This window comes from Podarcis muralis, chromosome 5 (assembly GCF_964188315.1).
Source record: "Podarcis muralis chromosome 5, rPodMur119.hap1.1, whole genome shotgun sequence".
Taxonomy (NCBI): Eukaryota; Metazoa; Chordata; class Lepidosauria; order Squamata; family Lacertidae; genus Podarcis; species Podarcis muralis.
In genome coordinates this window covers 16,126,635-16,145,200 of record NC_135659.1, presented here as the reverse complement: position 1 = coordinate 16,145,200, position 18,566 = coordinate 16,126,635, and the positions used below count along the sequence as shown (strand labels likewise).

At 44.4% G+C, this 18,566-nt stretch overlaps 1 long non-coding RNA gene across 1 annotated transcript; it reads right to left on the bottom strand.

The window, feature by feature from the left end:
- Positions 1–3,246: 3,246 nt before the first annotated feature.
- LOC144327683 (uncharacterized) lies at positions 3,247–5,703 on the bottom strand. The gene is made up of 2 exons (XR_013392760.1): positions 5,639–5,703; positions 3,247–3,408 (listed from the first exon to the last, which is right to left on the bottom strand). It is a non-coding gene; the product is annotated as an uncharacterized LOC144327683 (long non-coding RNA).
- Between the last annotated feature and the right edge of the window lie 12,863 nt (positions 5,704–18,566).

The window sequence follows — 18,566 nt, the reverse complement described above, 5'->3', positions numbered from 1 at the left end:
AGCAGCCTAGAGCCAACCTGGTAGCGCAGCTGGCTCTGGCTGGCTTCAGGAGCTGCTTGCTGCTCGCTGCCATGGCGCCCACTATTTTTCCTTGTCAGAAGTCCCCATATGATGTGTTGTGCACAAGACACATCATATGGGGATTTCCGGGAAGCAAACTGGCGGGTGCCACAGAAGCAAGCTGCTCCTGAAGCCAGCCAGAGCCAACTGCGCTACCAGGCTGGCTCCAGGCTGCTGACTGCTGCTGCTGCCACTTCTGAAGGGGAACCGGGGACGTCCGGTGGTACAGATCTCCTGCCCCCTTCCCCCTTTGTTTTGACTGATCAGGGATGGCTCGGAAGTTGTGGGCGGGAGGCCGTTGCCCAGTTTTTTAAAAAAACACTCTGTGCATTTATTGATGTTTCACAGGGTGCAAAAGAAGGACTTTGCGCCTTTATACAATATGGATGTGTGCTTGGGCCCAGGATCTTTTGCTTCACCATCCCCACTACGGGCTCCCTGTTGCTACTCAACTAAAAAAAAAAAAAGTGTCCCGGATGCATTGAAAAAAATCTGGTAACCATATTCTAAATTAATTAAATAAAACCACTTAACCCACTGAAAGATACATTTGAAAAATAATATTAAGAGGAGTGGTGCCCATTGTTAGGCGAGGTAGCTAGAGTGATGATGTCATGTCCTCTATTGTGACACGTCCCCTGCTGAGTGACTTGCCTGAGAACTTTGGGCAGAGCAACTATTTGAATTTTGTGAGAGAAGAAGAGTGGTTTTTGACATAATGAAGGTGGCTTCGTCGTCTCGCTTGTAAGTAGAATCTCTTATTCTTTCCCCTATTTCTTTAGTTATCCCTTAAGATTTAGACACATAGGGTCATGGTTAGATTAATTTTCAAAGATTGTCCTCAGGGCCCCCTTAGATGCTTTGAGGGAAATAGCTTGCAGTGCAGGGATAGAGAGTAGCAAGGAAATAATCCATTTCGTGACCTTCTTCTTCCCTAGATGTTCCGGTCTGCGAAGGTTGAGAGAGCTGCTGGCCTCCTGTTGCCGCTCCATAAAAATCCATCCCCTGGACGAAGACACCATAAGGATTAACGGAAAGAAGATCAGAGTACATACGATTTATGTGAGGCCAAAGGACCAGGGGATGGATGCCACCAGTGATTCCACCAGTGGTGAGCGTTGATCTTTGTTCACGAAGAACAGGGAGGCCAGAGATAATCTGGCTGGCTGGCTGGGGGGGGGGGGAGGCAGCTCCCTGATTTAAGAAGAGTTTAGGGATTGGATGAGGAAGGGAGAATAATGTGGGCCACTTGGAGATCCTTGCAGTAATAATAAATGGAAATATTAAGAATCTTTTCTGTTCTTTTCTCTTCCAGGTAGCGGCAACAGTGAGGCCAGCAGCTCTCTCAACCAAGGCCCAGTTTCCCCCTTTCCCGATTAATTTTTTATTCTAATAAATATTTTTATTGCAAATATGCCAATCTTTGGTTATTTTTTTAATCCCTGGTGATTCTTTCCCCTAATAGTATAGGTGCATCTACAGCAGCAAGAATGTTTCTTGCCCAAAAATGGAAAGAAGAAGAAGAAGAAGTCCCAGTGAAAGAAGAATGGATACAAAAACTTATGGAATATGCAGAAATGGCAAATCTTACCTAAGCCATTTAAGGCTTCATAGGTCAAAACCAGCACTTTGAATTGGGCCTGGAAACTAATTGGCAGCCAGTGCAGTTGGGCCAGGACTGGCAGTATATGCTGAAACCAGCTGAAGTTTCTGAACCATTTTAGAGAGGCAGCCTCATGTATATAACACATTGTGGTAATCTACGGTTGCCTGTATTCTTCCTTCTGTTTATATGATATTCAGTCAAAAATTAGTGATTATTTCTAAATTTTCTTGTATACATTTTGTTATGAATTTGGTGGGGGTCAGTGTGGATGGAACCCACTGTGATCCTGGATCAGTGGAGGTAGAATGTATGAGAGGAAGCCTGTGGAACCATTTTGTTTGTCAAGATAATGGCCTTTGGGTGGCCGGTTAAGTACCCAGCATCTTAAAAGACTGAGCTGCATCTTAAAATAGTGGGCTCGGATGCCAGGAAACGGAAGTATGTTCATATGTGGTGGGGGGGGGGTATAAATATGCAAAAAAAAAAAAAAAAGGCAAAGGGTGTTTAAGAATAAGCTTCACGGGCTATGAAGGGCTCGCTCACAAATTTATTGACAGCTGCACAAATTATGATAGCTAGGAAGTGGAAGGGGGAAGCAGAAGATAAAATGGAAAAATGGTACAAAGAGGTGTGGGATATAGCTATTAATGATAAATTAACATGTGCCATTGAGGCAAGATGGGGAATATGCAGGAGTAATGATTTTGAGGAGATAATGGAGGGTGTTTGTAGAATTTGTACTGTTAAAATGGAAAGGGGTCAAACCATTGCAAGAGGTGTTGGAATTTTGAGAGGTTGGATAGTTACAATGGAATGGTCTCGGTGGTGGGGTGCACATTTTTATTCTTATTTATTTGTGATCATTACTTTGTGTCAAAAAAGAAAGTACAGTGGTACCTCGGGTTAGGAACTTAATTCGTTCTGGAGGTCCGTTCTTAACCTGAAACTGTTCTTAACCTGAGGTACCACTTTAGCTAATGGGGCCTCCCACTGCCGCCGCACAATTTCTGTTCTCATCCTGAAGCAAAGTTCTTAACCCGAGGTAATATTTCTGGGTTAGCGGAGCCTGTAACCTGAAGCGTCTGTAACCTGAAAGTATGTAACCCGAGGTATCACTGTATAAAATATAAATAAATGTATAAAATATAAATAATAGAATGAAATAATAATAACAATAACAATAGGCTCTGTTGTAACAAGTAGGTGGGCTTAGAGGCGGAGCTAGCTACTCCGGCACCCGGAGCGGTGCACATATTGTGCACCCAGGGGGCGTGGTGAGCCACCCATGGGGAGCATCACAGGGGGGCGCCACAACCCGCCCACGCCAAGTGTCCTAAGGGCGGGGGGGCGCCAGCCATGTCCCAGGGGGGCGCTGCCCATGGCAAGTCTCCCCTCCCCAGGGATGACACCCGGGTCGGACCGCACCCACCACACACCCCTTCCTCCACCAGTGGTTGGGATTTCCCCCACAACTTCTTTTTTAAAAAAATAATTGTTATTAAGTTTTCCATTTAACAATCCAATCATATCACATTAGTTAATCTGAATTATACCAATACATATCATAAAATCCAAATATATTGCTGGGGGTACCCATGCTTCGAGTTCAGTAAGGGTCCAATCATCTCATATTTCTGCTGCTTTAATATTCACATGTCCCATCTTCCAATCTTCTTGTTTTTATCGTTTTTCTTCTTAACAACCTCTGAGTTGTTTCCACAGTCCCCCACAACTTCACCTGGCTGATAGGTAGAAGAAGAATAGCGAAAGTTATGACATACATATATATATGTGAAAGAGGGATACTGGAGAGACAGGATGCCTTGGTATATGTTGAACATAAGCTGGAGTTTGGGGCTCCCCTGAAAACCTAATGAAAAAACAAGATCCATGGGAGTGTTTATGCTGGAAACCTCTCCATCCTAAGCTCAGGCTGCCTATATGTGTAAATAAAACTATACATCCTAAAGACATCACAATCTTAGCTGACCTTCATTTCAAGGAAACGTAAAGTGCTTGGAGCAACTGGAGTTTCTTGCTGCTCGGTGTTTGGGGTACTGCGTTAACAATGTAAATCAGCATGTGAAAATTTCAGGCAAACTGTGTTTTCTTTTGTCCTCTTTTTTGGCCATGCTTTTCTTTTTTGTGATGTGTGAGTGACCAGCCTACCCTTGATGAAAGGCCATAGTTCAGTGGTAGACCATGTTAGTTTTTGTTCTTATCACTGAGCATCTGTATGGAGTCACAGGACTCTGTTTACATTCCAGAGACCTTGCAGTCTCACGGGAAAGGGAGACGGGATGTGACGTTAGTGGTTTCCTGTTTCCTTTGTTCCTTTGTTCTTTTGTTTCAGTTGCTCTCTGCTTTCATAGAGCGAGGATGTCTTTTCTGTTCTGCATAGTTTAGAAATAAAACACTTTACAATGTAGCCAAACCTCTCGTCTCTTCCCTGTGCTGGGAACCCTGCTGGATAGACTGTGCTGGAGGCCTTATCAAAGGCTCAGGTCATTAAACACGTCAGAGGCGATTTCAAAGGCTTGGCTCAGAGGAAGATGAGGCCTTATCAGCTTGGCCGAGCAGAGATTCCGACAGACCATCTGTCTGGCACGCAGAAGACCTAGGTTCAATTTCTGGCATCTACAGGTAGCGCTAGGAAACACACCTATCTGAAACCCTGCAGCGACATTGTCATTCATTTTAGATTATACATATCTCACTGGATTCAAGCAAGTTTCTTTCTTCCCATAATTGGACTGACTGTGGCACAAAATGGGCCATCTGAGTTCACATGTCACTAAAACTGCACTCCTATATGCACTAACCTGGGAGTAAGGCCCATTGAACTCAAAGGAACTTACATCTGAGTAAACCTCCCTAGGGTTGGACTATAAAACAGTCATTGACAAGAACCTATTTAATAGACTACGTGAGGTGAAAAGAATAAAAGGGTTATAGATTTACAACAGTTGTAGAAACCTTTGCTGAATTACAGCTCCCATCAGCCCCAGCAAGCATAGACAATGGCCAGAGATAATGGGAGTTGTGGATCAACAAGATCTGGAGAACTCCTACCTGATGTAAAATGTTGGTAGCTGGAGCGAAAAGGAGGGAGAAATGATGCTTTTTCAAGATGGCAAGAGCTGAATGGAGAAGTTCTGTGAGTCTTAATGAGAGAACAAGGGAGTGGAGCTTCAGGGATGGGAATTACGGAACATGTAATTTGCCAACAAGTAGGACTAGGCAGGAGATCTTAATATAGATGGCATTTTGAGAGTAGACTTCACCATATAGACCTTGACATTTAGGTCAAGACTCCAATTTCCTTCCTTTCAACTCAAAGGTCAGTAGCCAACACAGATGTGTTCATTAAACTCCCTCCTTATGGTTTCAGAGTGATTATTAGGCATGAAGTTCAGCACCGGCTAACTAGAACAGTTCAGCTCTGGATCCTCTTTTCAGGGTCAGGGCTCAAGGCTGGACCACACAAAGCAGGGCAGAAACGCTGAGGGCAGCCTCCCTTCATTTCTTCACCTTCTCCACATGCTGCTACCTCCTTTGCAACCATAATACAGAGGGCAGGTGTAACACAGTGGCAGGAGAGACAGGAAAAGTCAGCTAGTGCCATTTAATCATCATACAGACACCAGCCCCCAAAAAACTCAGCAGAAAAGCAATCTTGGTATAATTGTACACAGCGGTGCAGTGTGCGTTGGCAGTGCCCGGGGCAAGGCAAAGTTTGTGCCCCCAACCACCTTATGGGCATCGCACAGGAGGCTCCAGGAGGACATTGCTGTGTCCCTGTAGCAGCCGCTCCTCATTGAGGTCACCGGCTGGTCACTGCGTCCACCCTGTCAGCTCAGCGAGCTCCCAGCAGGAGCGGGGGCTGGTGTGGCGTTTGTCCGTTTGTTTGAAAATGTCTGTACAGGGGGAGAGAAAGGGTTAATATGTAGGAAAGCCAGAGGCAGAGCCTACCTGTTTATAAAAGGGCTTAGCCCGAGGTTTGGGGCGTGGGTAGTTGGTTGGTTTTAGTGGGTTGGGAAAGGCAGTTGGAAAAGCAGTTGGCAGGCAGTTGGAATTAGAGAGACAGTTAGTGCAGTTGGTTCTTGTGCGAGGAGAGGTAGAAAAGTTAGAGACCAGGATAAAAATAAGACTAAGAAGGTAAAGAGTAACAACGTTTTGAATGCAGTTAAAGCTTATTTGTGTTTGCAATAAACTACAGTGGTACCTCGGGTTAAGAACTTAATTCGTTCCGGAGGTCCGTTCTTAACCTGAAACTGTTCTTAACCTGAAGCACCACTTTAGCTAATGGGGCCTCCCGCTGCCACCATGTCGCTGCTGCTCGGTTTCTGTTCTCATCCTGAAGAAAAGTTCTTAACCTGAAGCACTATTTCTCGGTTAGCGGAGTCTATTTTCCCTCAGCGCCCCCTCAGAATTCTGTGCCCGGGCCACGGTTCCCCTTGCCCCCCAAGCTACGACACTGATTGTACATAATACGATTTCACCCTGATTCATTTTGTATGACATTTAATGACTACAGAGGTACCTCGGGTTACAGACGCTTCAGGTTACAGACTCCGCTAACCCAGAAATAGTACCTCAGGTTAGGAACTTTGCTTCAGGATGAGAACAGAAATCGCATGGCGGCAGCAGGAGGCCCCATTAGCTAAAGTGGTGCTTCAGGTTAAGAACAGTTTCAGGTTAAGAACGGACCTCCAGAACTAATTAAGTTCTTAACCCAAGGTACCACTGTACACATGTGCACTAAGATGAAATACTGTCATCCAGCAGTCCTGATGTGATGGAGCATATTAGTGCTGTGCTGAAACCTGTCTTCCAATATGTGCATGCAAGGGCCATTGGTGAAGTGGTCCCCAGTACAGACTGCAAACACAGCAAGCCTGTTGCTGGAGCCTGCTCATAATAGTTTCTGTCTGGCGGGAATTACCAACGAAAGAAGATTGGAGGTTGAAATTGATGGACTATGCAGAATTAGACAAACTAACGGGAAGAATTCGAAACCAGCGGGACCAGAGATTCACAGAAGATTGGCGTAAATTTACGGACTATTTGAAAAGTAATTGTGATGATCAGATTACATTTGTAGGTTTGCAGGAAGTTTTGTGAGGTGAATAATTTGAATTATTGCATAATTGGATAGAAAGGAAGATGTTAGTTAAGATAATTAAAGGCAATATGAATTTAAGAAATGTAGGAGAAATCATAAAAATGGGGGGTCATCAGAGGTGCTGATGGAAGTCCAAAAAGACTGTATAAGATGTGAAACTTTGTGGTATGTATGACAATTACTATGTTTAAAAATGAATAAAAAATATTTTTTTTTTAAAAAATAGTTTCTGTCTGGCATTCTCTGAAGTGTTTTTGCCGAACCCACACCCACCCTATCATTTCTGAATAAATGTGCATAAACACACAGAAAGAGAGGCAAGCAGGCTGGTAATAAATGAGCCATCGAGATTGTATCCTGCCAGTTCTCTGGAGAAATATGTTAACCTTAAGACATATTTCGTTAAAAAAAACAAAACCGCAAAATGCAAACGTCTCTATCTCAAGGGAAGCTATAGTTAATATATACAGTGTGTGCAGTAATAGGATGCCTGAGCAACAGAAGGCCAACTACCTACAAACTTTCCTTCAGGCATACAAGGCAAGAGAGAAAAGTGTGTCGACTTTCAAGGTGAATGTACCTGTAGACTCATCTTGTTAGGGGAAGAAAGGAAAGAGACAGGAATGGAGCCAAACCCTAAATGTGAATATTTGGGGCAAGGAGTCTGGTGCAATGACTAGAAGAAGGAGAAAACAACAACAACCGTTTAATTTGTTGATTCTTTCAACAAACAGCCTTTCTCCTGTTATTTTTTCAGAATGGAAGGGATGCAAACCCAAATTAAAAGCAAGGGGTCCTGATATTTAAAAAGCAAAGTGTTAAACATGTGGAGGGGACCAGCAGTTTTCAAATTTAGGAACTTCAGGGAACAAGGGAATCCTGTGCTTTTGCCCTGGAAACCCTGAACATAACAGTGTGCTCCAGGAAACCCATTAAGTAAATGTGGGGCTCCAACTTGGTCTGTTGAGTAGCGCCATCGCCCCATACAAAGTGAGAGTATACCCCAGAATGTATCAGATGTTTCCGATTAGTTTCCAAGCCCAATTCAAAGTGCTGGTTTTGACCTCTAAAGCGTTAGATGGCTCAGGACCACAATACTTCAAGAACCGCCTCTTTCCATATGAACCTACCCAGACCCTGAGATCATCTTCTGAGGCCCTCCTTTTGTGCCTCCTCCTCAAGAGGTCCAGAGGGTGGCAACGTGAGAACGGGCCTTCTCTGCAGTGGCTCCCCATCTGTGGAATGCTCTCCCCGGGTGTTATGTATTGGGTTTAACACATTTTATGTTACAAGGCGCGTTCTAACCAATCGTATAAGCGTTGGTAGACGAACGTTCTAATGGCAAGTAAGCGCATGTACTTTCAACTGTCAACCGTTAACGGTCAGTTCATGCTCGGGATTATTATTGTGTTGTCCAGTCAGTTTGGTTCTTGTGTTCCTCTGAGTGAGCTGTTGTCACTGACAAATGTTGAATAAACTTAGTTGAGGAACTTATACTGCCTTGGACTTCTGACTTTTTCCGAACATTTAACACCAGGGAAGTTTGCCTGGTGCCTAATGGTGTATAATGTTCCTTTTTAACCAGGTCTTTGGTTGACCTGATCAACATCCCATAATTTTAAAAATGTGGCTCTTTTTTTTGGGGGGGGGGGTATTATTGGCTTATTGCTTTTGTTTTGTTTTATATACTGTGATCTTTTTATGTGAACCGCCCTGAGACCTCTGGGTATAGGGCAGTATATTATTAATAATAACAATAATAACAATAATAATAACAATAATAATAATAAAAAATTCCTCCCAGATATTAAGGAGATCCTGGCTTTGGTTCAACTGGGTCTAGATAGCCTAGGCTAGCCCCATGAAGTGGCAGAGGTAGGGGTTAGGGGGGCGGTGTGTCATGGGTGCCAGCCTGGGGGGTGAAATCGCCATGGGCGGGCGCCTCCCCCTTGGGACACTTGCACATGTGATGTGCCACGCCCCCACGTGTGGCATGCCACGCCCACGCCGCCCCGGGTACCAAAGCCCCTTCGTCCGCGACTGGCCCCATGACTCACCTAGAGGGATCCAGGGCTGTCAAAATGCAGCATAGATGAGCAGCAAGAGATGCAGGAGTAAGAAGACACAAGCAACCACTGACCAATAACACTGTTGGGCAGTTTTGCACAAGGGCTTTCAAACAGCCTCACACTGCACTTTGGCTGTGCATGCCTGTTCCCAGCAGGGAAACAGGCATGTCCAGCCAGACTGAGCAGGATTGAATCTTGCTGCCTGCAGGGGTGTGCTCATCCAGCACGTTCACCACAGGGATTGTGCTTGGGAAGAAGCCCCTAGCAGGCTTGAAGCTTCCCATTCCCAGCTAGTGAACCGAGATTAACTCAGGACTCATTCACAGGGAATCAGGAATGAATTTTCTCTCTCTCTTTTCTTTTCTTTTCTTTTCTTTTCTTTCTTCCTCTTTCTTTCTTCTTTCCCTCTTCTTTTGGTCTTTTTCTTTTTGATTTGCTAAGAAGAGACAAAGAGAAAAAATTTACATAAATATGACTAACTCAAAGTGATGTTTTGTAATTTGTCAACTATTGCTAAAGATGGTCAATTGTAATGAACTGATGTATTAGTTACTGTGGATTTTTTTGTTATTGGTGAATCTTAAATAAAAGTTAAAAAAAGAAACAAAAAGGAATGAAACTCAGGGGAAACGTGCATCATTATCTGAGTCCGTAATCTGAGGCACTGTAAATGTTCCTCATCTCACCAGTCTCTCCATTGGCCACAGAGGCGTTGGGTTGCACCCAAACACTGGGGTGGGGCATTGCACATATGTGCCATCATGTGCGTGACACGTACGTGTGACATCATGCATGTCACGCAACACACATCAGAATGAGGCCGATAATGGGAGGAGGCTGCCGCTGCGAGACCTGCCAAGATCCACCACCACTGCAAGGCCCGGCCACTCAGCCCCATCCCAATAGACATGGGAGAGGCTGAACACATCTCAGGCCTATAGAGTTGGCACCTATGTTTGGCCAACATCCTCTCTGCCAGCCTCTGCTCCTCCAACAGCCCTTCACCTTCTGTTTACTGAAGCAGCCATGTGGAAGGAAAGGACAGGAAAGTTCCTATTTGCCTGTTCACTAAAGCGTGTTCTCCTTCATGGAGAGCACATGTTGCGGTGGGGTCTGACAGGCCACCCCCTCAGTTGCTGAGCAGGATCGTTTAGATGACCATTGGCAGTGATTGGGCTGTTTGGGTTACTGGGCTAATTTTGATGTTGCCAATTTGTGGGATGGACCAAAGGTTTTATATACTGGGTATGCAGCATTGAGCATTCTCTTTCGCTGCGTGCACCGGATTACCTGCCCAACCTCCCCAAATTTGGGCTCTTGTGTTTGACCTTGCTATGCCTGTCATGGGGTTGTCTGCTTTTGGAGCAGGGCCTGGTAGGAATTTTGTCCATTTGGCGGATTGGCTGATGCCATTTGGTTTTTGCCTACTGCGTAGCAAATCGTCACAACTTGTAAGGTTGTGGTTAGGCATTGGTTAATTTTTGGTTGGTGGATGGGATGTGGTTGGCTGTGCCTGCCCCTCCAGTGCTGCTGCTGCAAGGAAATTCCATTAAAGGAATCCAGGGGCTTGCCATGCTTTCGTCCGAATCCCTGGCAAGGGGCTTGGGCCGTGCAAGCCCCTGGGAGCATGCGGGGAGAGGTGAGGGCCTGGGGCTCAGCTCCATTTTCTCCCCAATATTGTTTTCCCTATCTGGCTTTCGCTGGAATCCGGAAGTCAGTTCTGTCCCAGGATGGGGACAGATAGTCGGAACCAATGCCTAAGCAACCACTCACATTTATGTATTTTAACAAAGTTGTGGCCAAAATTATGCCAAAAACCAAAAATGCCAAATTATGTGTGAATTGTGAATTATTTAGGGGTGGCTTGGGGACCTCGACACACAAACTAAAATGCCCCAAATCCTACAACATTTCCTCACAAGAGAGTTGAATCATATACAGCGTGATCCCCGGCAGCATTAAATTTAAGTTTTTGTATGGAGCTTTTCATTATATATTATCAGGAGGGAAACATTTAACTACATGACCTCCCCAGCCCCTTTCCGTCTTCAGGGCTCTTCCTCCATATTCCCATTCTGCTGGAAATCTACATGCCGTCACAGTTAAAGCTCGCAAAGAAAAGTAATAGCCTGAATAGCAGCATATAAGAGACAAGAAGATCTGCTGCATATATTGCTTGTCAGGTGGGGGAAAGGGGTTGGGGAGCGCAACCGTGTAGAATCCTTTTTGAACTGTGACATGTTTTGGGAGGGCAGGGGAAACCAGAATGATTTGGTTGATGTTAGAGAATGGATTGCTCATTAAGTCCAGGAAAATGGCACAGTTGGTTTGACTCCGAGGTCCTGCTGTCGAGGTTAGTAGTGAAAAGACCTCATTATATGGAACACCTGAATACATATTTTCTACAAGGAATGTCCCCCCCCCCTCTCCTTCCAACTCAGTTTGGTTCTGATTATTTTCTGCTTATTATCATATATGCCACAAACAATAAAGAATGCACAACAGTCTATCGAGGTGAATACGATAGCTTTCCCCATGTACAGCTTTCCTAACAATAATGGCAAAATGCTTGATTTTTTTCCGTTCTTGTTTTTTGACACATATATCATTCCTGATGCCTTTGCCAATCATAAAATGTTACATTCCGCGAGTGGAAGTGAAATTAGGTAATAATAACAACAACAGCTTTAACGGCAGGATCGTTTAAGTGCCTGGCAAAACGTTTTGAGAATAATGGAGTTTGTAAACCAGAGTGCTTTTCTAATTGTTATCTTGCTTAGCTCATGCTATGACAGATGCTTTTGTGAATATTTTGGTGGATGAAGTGCTATGCAGTCATTTCTGAGGAGATATGATGGACACATTTTCCTTCCTCGCTTTTGAGGGGAGGTAGAGGAAGGAGAGCTAATTGCTGGAGCTCAGAGGAAATTTATCAGGAGACCTTGTTCTGAGCCAAAGCAGTTTGCTGGTGGGGCAGATCCACCATACCAGCTTCTGAGCAGGTGGGTATTGTTGCTTACTCACAGGGGAGAAGGACTAAGCATTGGGGAGGTTGGTGCCATTGCAAATGGACTGGCAGGAGTACTTGCTCCACTGCTCCACTGGTGCATTTGCATCAAGGTCCTCTCTGCTGCCTCGCTCCTTCACCGATAAGCAACTCACCTCCCAGCAATCGATCCTAGGGGCTCTTCTTCATGCCTAGTGGCTCTTCCTCTCCTCCTCCTCTTGCCTGTAGAAAAAGGAGACCACTTTGCAGAATGTTCTCCAATTATTGTGGAAGTATGAGGGAGAGAATCATCATGTCCCCCTTGAAGAAATTCAGTGAAATCCCCCCTCCATTTCTCTCCCCATAAATACGGTGGAGAATTTCAAGAAGCCATTTGCACACAGTGAGCACTGGAAGAAGTAATTCATGTATGAGCAGGAGTGTTTGGTGTACTCTGGTCCAGGGGGTCATGAAGAGTGGACACGACCAAACAACTAAACAACAACAACAACATAAGCAGGAAAGACACAACAATGATCATTGTCGAAACTCTGTTTATGTTGATTTCAAATGGTAATGATTTGTCAAAATAGTGTTTCCTAAAAAAAAACCTCCCTGTTATGTAACGTCTTGCAAAACCACATTTTTTAAAAGAAAACAAAGCACTTGGCTGGAGAACTATAAAATATGTGGACTTCAATGTTTGTGATACCATGATTCCAACCGATAGGCTATACTTATTGAACTTGTAATCTACCAAGGCAAATGTTGCCATTTTCTACAGGTGGTTGATGTGCATTATGTTTATGCTGCATGAGTGATTAAAAAATGGGTGCCAATCACCACCATACATAGCTGGTTGATAGGCTGCAAGTTGTGCATAGCAGATCTAAGTAATGGTGAGGTTGAGTAGAGCATTTGAAACTGGGGGAGTGTGAAAAGATTTGTGTAGCTTTAGCAGCTGCCCACAATAGATGAGGAGCTAGCAATCCACTCTTCAAGATGGAATAATTTATGCTTCGCTTGTTTTGAGAGCATAAGAGAAATGTTAGGCATGCACTTCTTGACCTGCCAGACAAAAGCTTAATTAACTGCCTTGATAATCAGCTCTGTCTCCGAAATCTTGCCTTAGTTTCATGATGATTTATATTACGTGCAGATGACAAGATTCAATTCTGCTTATCTCTAGATATTCCTAGCCCTTGGATTATATTAAGGGGGGGGGGGGGACTACATTCTTAAACTTAAGAACACAGAATTTATATTCTTATGTTTGTGTCAGGTAAAATGGATACAACTGACCACATCCTTGGGTGTCAGTGTTTTATTCCATGCACTCTTAAAATTGGCTTCAGATTGCTTCAAAACACAATGAGAGGTGGGCATAAAGAATTCCAGGGATGAGAAGGTATCACTGGAAATTGCTGCCCTCCCTGTTCGGCTGCCGTAAACATTTTCTGGATTAAGAAGCCTTCCATCATCATGAGAGAGACCACTGAATACAACCCATCGACTTTCTGTATATAAAAAGCAGAGTTTAGTGTTTTAGAGTTCACATTGCCTAGCTCAGTGTTTCCCAAACTTGAGACTCCAGCTGTTTTTGAACTACAATTCCCATCATCTCTGACCACTGGTTGTGGTAGCTGGGGATGATGGGAGTTGTAGTCCAAAAACAGCTGGCGACCCAAATTTGGGAAAACACTTGGAGAAGATCATTTGGAAGGGTCAACCTGGGCTTAGAGTAGCCATGCTGGGTGGTGTGTCTCTTCTGGGTCCAATTTTGACTTCACCTCTCCCAACAATTCTTTATGCCATGAATGGGCAGTCCACTTTGCACTTGGGGCTGGAAACTGCCATGCATTTTCCATTCCACCCCCCAACCTCACACATATAGAGATTTTAGGCCTCAAGCTATTTCCTTCCCTTTAACACTCACTTTCTGAGAGAGGGTGCTCTCTGCTACCAACTGCTATTGTCAGAATGACGGCAGCCAAGTAGCAATGATTTTTACTGTGCATATGGGAGGGCAGGGAATGAGTTATAACACAAAAGCAGCCTTTTCCTGCGTATATCAGGTTTTCCTGCCATCAAGGTCCTGCTTCTGTTTTGACAACCCAACAAGCCAGCTTTGAGGGTGCGCTGGGCAAAGTCCCCAATGGTGAGGTTTGAGGTGGGAGCTCTCCCAGAGCCACTAGGTGGCTGGGCCTAACCACAGTTTCAATTTCCCAGAATGCCTCAGGGCAATTCTGGGTTTAAAAAGGTGTTAGGATTAAAAGAAAGGCAAGATTCAGCCACCCACTGCTGCTCTGAGTGCCAAGCCAGAGAAAGAAGAGAGTCAGAGGAGCCATCAGGGTTCACACAAAAACACACATTTGCGTGTTCAGACCCAGAGACATCCCCCCCCCCTAAATAAAGACACATTTGACTCAAATTTTAGTTTTGGTTTTTGGCAGAATTTAGGCCACAACTTTATTGATTACTGAAAAGTGAGTGCCTGCATAGGCTCTGGTTCGACTAGCTCCCTACACCCTCGGAGGTAGCGCTGACCCAGAGCTCTATCATAGGTCAGCCAAGGGTGAGGTAGGTGAAAAGCCTGGGAGCAGACTCTATTCCCTCCCCAGATGCTCCCCTGGACTCAGGCATGGGCACAACCCCTTTTTGGGGTTGACCAAACCAAGTTGAGTCCCTGGATTCCTTTAACGGAATACTCTTCACATACGGATGGTGAGACCGTTCTCCCTTCCCCATCACATGAACCAGTGCCTATCCGCAACCTTACAAGTTGTGACAATTTGCTACGTGGCAGGCGAAACCAAAATGGCAACAGCCAAGTGGGGGAAATTCCTGCCGTGCCCCTGTCCCAACAACAGACAACACATGATGGCATAGCAAGGTCAAGCGCAAAACCCTAAAAGTAGGGAGAGGTGGGCGGGTGTTCCGATGCACGAACCGAAAGAGGAAGCTCTGGGTCACCTGCATAGGTATATATAGATCCCTCGATCTAAACAACTCCCCATTGGCCAAATTAAACCCAGGAATGAGGGACTTACCAATCGGGTGTTGTGGCTGTCCAATATACTCACCTACAACCAGGAGGCTGGTCTCCAGGTCTCACTGCAACACATGCCCTCTTTTAGGGAGGACACAATATACCCCTGCCAGCTATGCAAGAGTGCCATGTGTAAATATTGACAGCAGGTGCTCACATTTCACCCAACATAAAAATACGTGCAGAGCACCCTGAAGGAATTTAGCTGAAACTAAATTTACTAAACTTACTGAAACTCTTGGGTCTTCCCTTGAAGCCTTCTGTTCCATCTCAGTTCCCCCTGCTCCCCTGCAGGTGAAATTGGGTGACATGCTAAATCGTCTGATCTGGCATGCATGCAGCTGCTCACTCCATCAAGAGAAAAGGGAGAACATAGCAGGAAAAGCTTAAGGAATGCTCACTTTCACTTGCAGAAGAAAGGAAGGCTTCGGTTAAATAAATCCTGTAGAATGGACACGGCCGAGGCTTATTTGCTGATTGGAGAATGAAGGTCATTGGTTCAGGAGCCTAGTCAAGCATAGTCAGAAGGCAGGATTTGATTCACGGCAGTTTGAAATTCTGTATGGATTCCTTTTCGGTTTTATTTTTATAGCTCCTTGAATAATGTCAGAAAGGGGAGGGGGAGTAGCCTTCACTTTTATGGGTCTTATATATTTCTCCAAATGACACGAATCACAAGTGCCATAGCTATGATTAGAGGGAAGACTATGGGAGACAGGGTCATCATAAAGGATTTATAATGGTAGGCTGTATATTTCCCTGTCAGTGATGAATGCATGGCAAGCTGTAAAGCTGAATTAAGTTAAAATTGTGAAATGTCAGTTGAAGCAAAGGATTTCTTCTGGTGTCAGGACACATTTTAGGGGATATATATATATGTGTGTGTGTATATATATATATGAAATTGTTGACAAGTAAACATCATGGATATTATTTATCTAAAGTAGGGGTGGAGGACCTGTGGCTCTCTAGATGTTACTAGGCTACAACTTCCATTATCCACAACTACTGGCCATGATGGTTAAATGTGATGGGAGCTGGGAGTCCAATCACAACTGGAGGGCCACAGGCCTCTCATCTGTGATGCATCTCACGTATCTAGAGATGTATTTGTTCTTCCTCACCCTGAAAAAAAAGCATTTCAAAACTTATAACAATATATTGTCTTTTCTTTGGTTGCGATACTTGAGCAAGAGCCCCAAACCGGTGTTAGATGAAAATGAGTGACAACTGAGAAAGGTGTGTTCTCACTTCCACCAACATGTCTACAGCCAGATGGATTGTCAGAAGAGCCCAGGTCACCTAATGCTGAAACGTGGGGGCAGGTTTGGGCCAGTCACAATGCTGTCTCTAAATGCAGCTGTTTACTCCACCCCCACCCCCACCGCCATATAAATGTATGCTTGCTATTCACATGGAGAGAAAGAGGGAGAAAGAAAGGGTTACACATGATCACCAAAATGATGCTGAGCTAAGCAAGCAGACTTTAATTGACCCCTTGCTCCAGCTGTCTGTGACAGGTTGCGCTCCCTATTTAATAATAATAATAATAATAATAATAATAATAATAATAATAATAATTTATTCATACCCTGCCCATCTGGCTGGGTCTCCCCATATGATGATGATGATGATGATGGTACAGTATCCAACTAAACTTCTGCTGGTGCAGTGGTGGCCAAACTTGGCCCGCCAGCTGTTTTTGGACTACAACTCCCACTGTCCCTAGCTAACAGGACCAGTGGTCAGGGATGATGGGCACTGTAGTCCCCAAACAGCTAGAGGGCCAAGTTTGGCCACCACTGTGCTAGTGCAAGGATGCTTAGATGCAGAGTGTAACTTCTTGGCCCTCTGTCTGTGCCCCCTAAATCTGCTCTGGAGAAGTTTGGAGGTTGTGTGGACGGGGGAAATACAAGAGAAAGAGAGGGCAGGGAAATTCCATTGCACAGGTAAAAGTGCTCGCACTAGCAGAAATGTTTTGATGGATACATCCCAATAGCTCAGGTGGTTAGAGCGTGGTGCTGATAACACCAAGGTTGCAGGTTTGATCCCCGAATGGGACAGCTACATATTCCTGCATTACAGGAGTTGGACTACATGATCCTCAGGATTCCTTCCAACTCTGCAATTCTATGATAAGAGATGAAAAGCACAGTAAGCACCCAAGCGATACTGAGAACCGCACCACCATCACTGACATGGCCCTACCTTGGTGGATTTCAGTTCTTGGTCATGTTTGCATGTGACAAAGAGAGAGAACTCAGAGGCTAGCACTGCAAATCTGATTCACTTGCGTTTTGTAGCTTTAAGAGCAGCAGTGCATTTCAGTTCTACAATACTTAAATATATTAATTCTATGATACTTTTAAGGTTAATCATACGAAGCAACAGATATCATTGAAATATTCATATTCCCCCTATTACTTATTTAGCAATGCAATCAAAGCAGTATGCAATTTGCCTCTTAACATGGTCTCCCAATCCAAAGCTGTTAATGACAATACAAAGTGTTGATTAGAATAGGCAGCTTTGGTTTTCTTTCCCTGTTTGCAACTGCTTAGTGCTTTAATGAGACATAATTGTATTATTATTAATACAGACACCAGCCGTTCGTGAGCCCTAATAAAATTTTTAATGTGTTTGCAAATCATTTCCTACGAAGATTCTTTGGGACTGCCAGCACATTAAGCTGGAAGTAAGCTGAGAAAAATCATGGCTGTGTTTTACTGCTAATTAATAATTGCTAATTAAATAGATTTATGCAGAGTTTTCTTCTTCAAAGCTAAGGCTGCAAAGCACGTTATTTTTCTAGAGATAAGAACTACAGCTTTCTCCAGAAAGAAAAGTAATTTCCATATATATGTGTATCTTCTCGGGCAAAGAGATACCAAAGAGAAAGGGCCTTGTCTTTCCCGACAATGGATATATAATGTGGTAGAGATGAGGGCTGTCAAAGTTTGGGCCAGGAAGGGTAGCCATACTGTGCAACAGCAAGCAAGTGTGAAGCTGATTCTAAATGGAAGATGCACATTGGAACAAAAGGAAACTCCCTTATATTTGTAGCCTTATTAGACTTTACCGCCTGGTGGGGTCTGCGTTGCTCCTGGGAGGGAGAAAGGAAGTCAAATGACACCGAGGTTGATTCAGAGAAAGAGTTTATTCTGCTCTCCGGATAGCAGAAGGCACTTGCGTGGTCAGTTCACAGCAAGTCCAAAGAAATGAGAAATTTCATGCAGTATATATATCCTACAGGTACCCTCTCCCCCCTCCCCAGGAATCCAACCACGTCAGCTTATACACGTAAGTTGACATCCATGACCATAAAAGGTTATTCCTGTTCCTATACTGTTATCTTGTGGCAGGAGGTCACCAACTCTAAGAACACTCCTGGCACCATTCCCGGGCCTCTTGTCAGACCTGACAAGGTTTGTGCGTCTTTGTGGTCAGGATGTAAGATAAAACCCAGACGTGCCATCCCTGGTCCACTCGGAACTGGCAAGGCCATCCATTGCCGTCATGGACTGATAAAGGAGAGGACTTTGAGCACTTGGTTATACAGCTGGCTTTCTGTTAATACATTGACTCAAGAGCTCAAGTTAATGCATTTTAGAAATGCTCCCTTGGAGGAGGAAAAATGAGGATTTTGGGGCCCATTTCAGACTGACTGCACA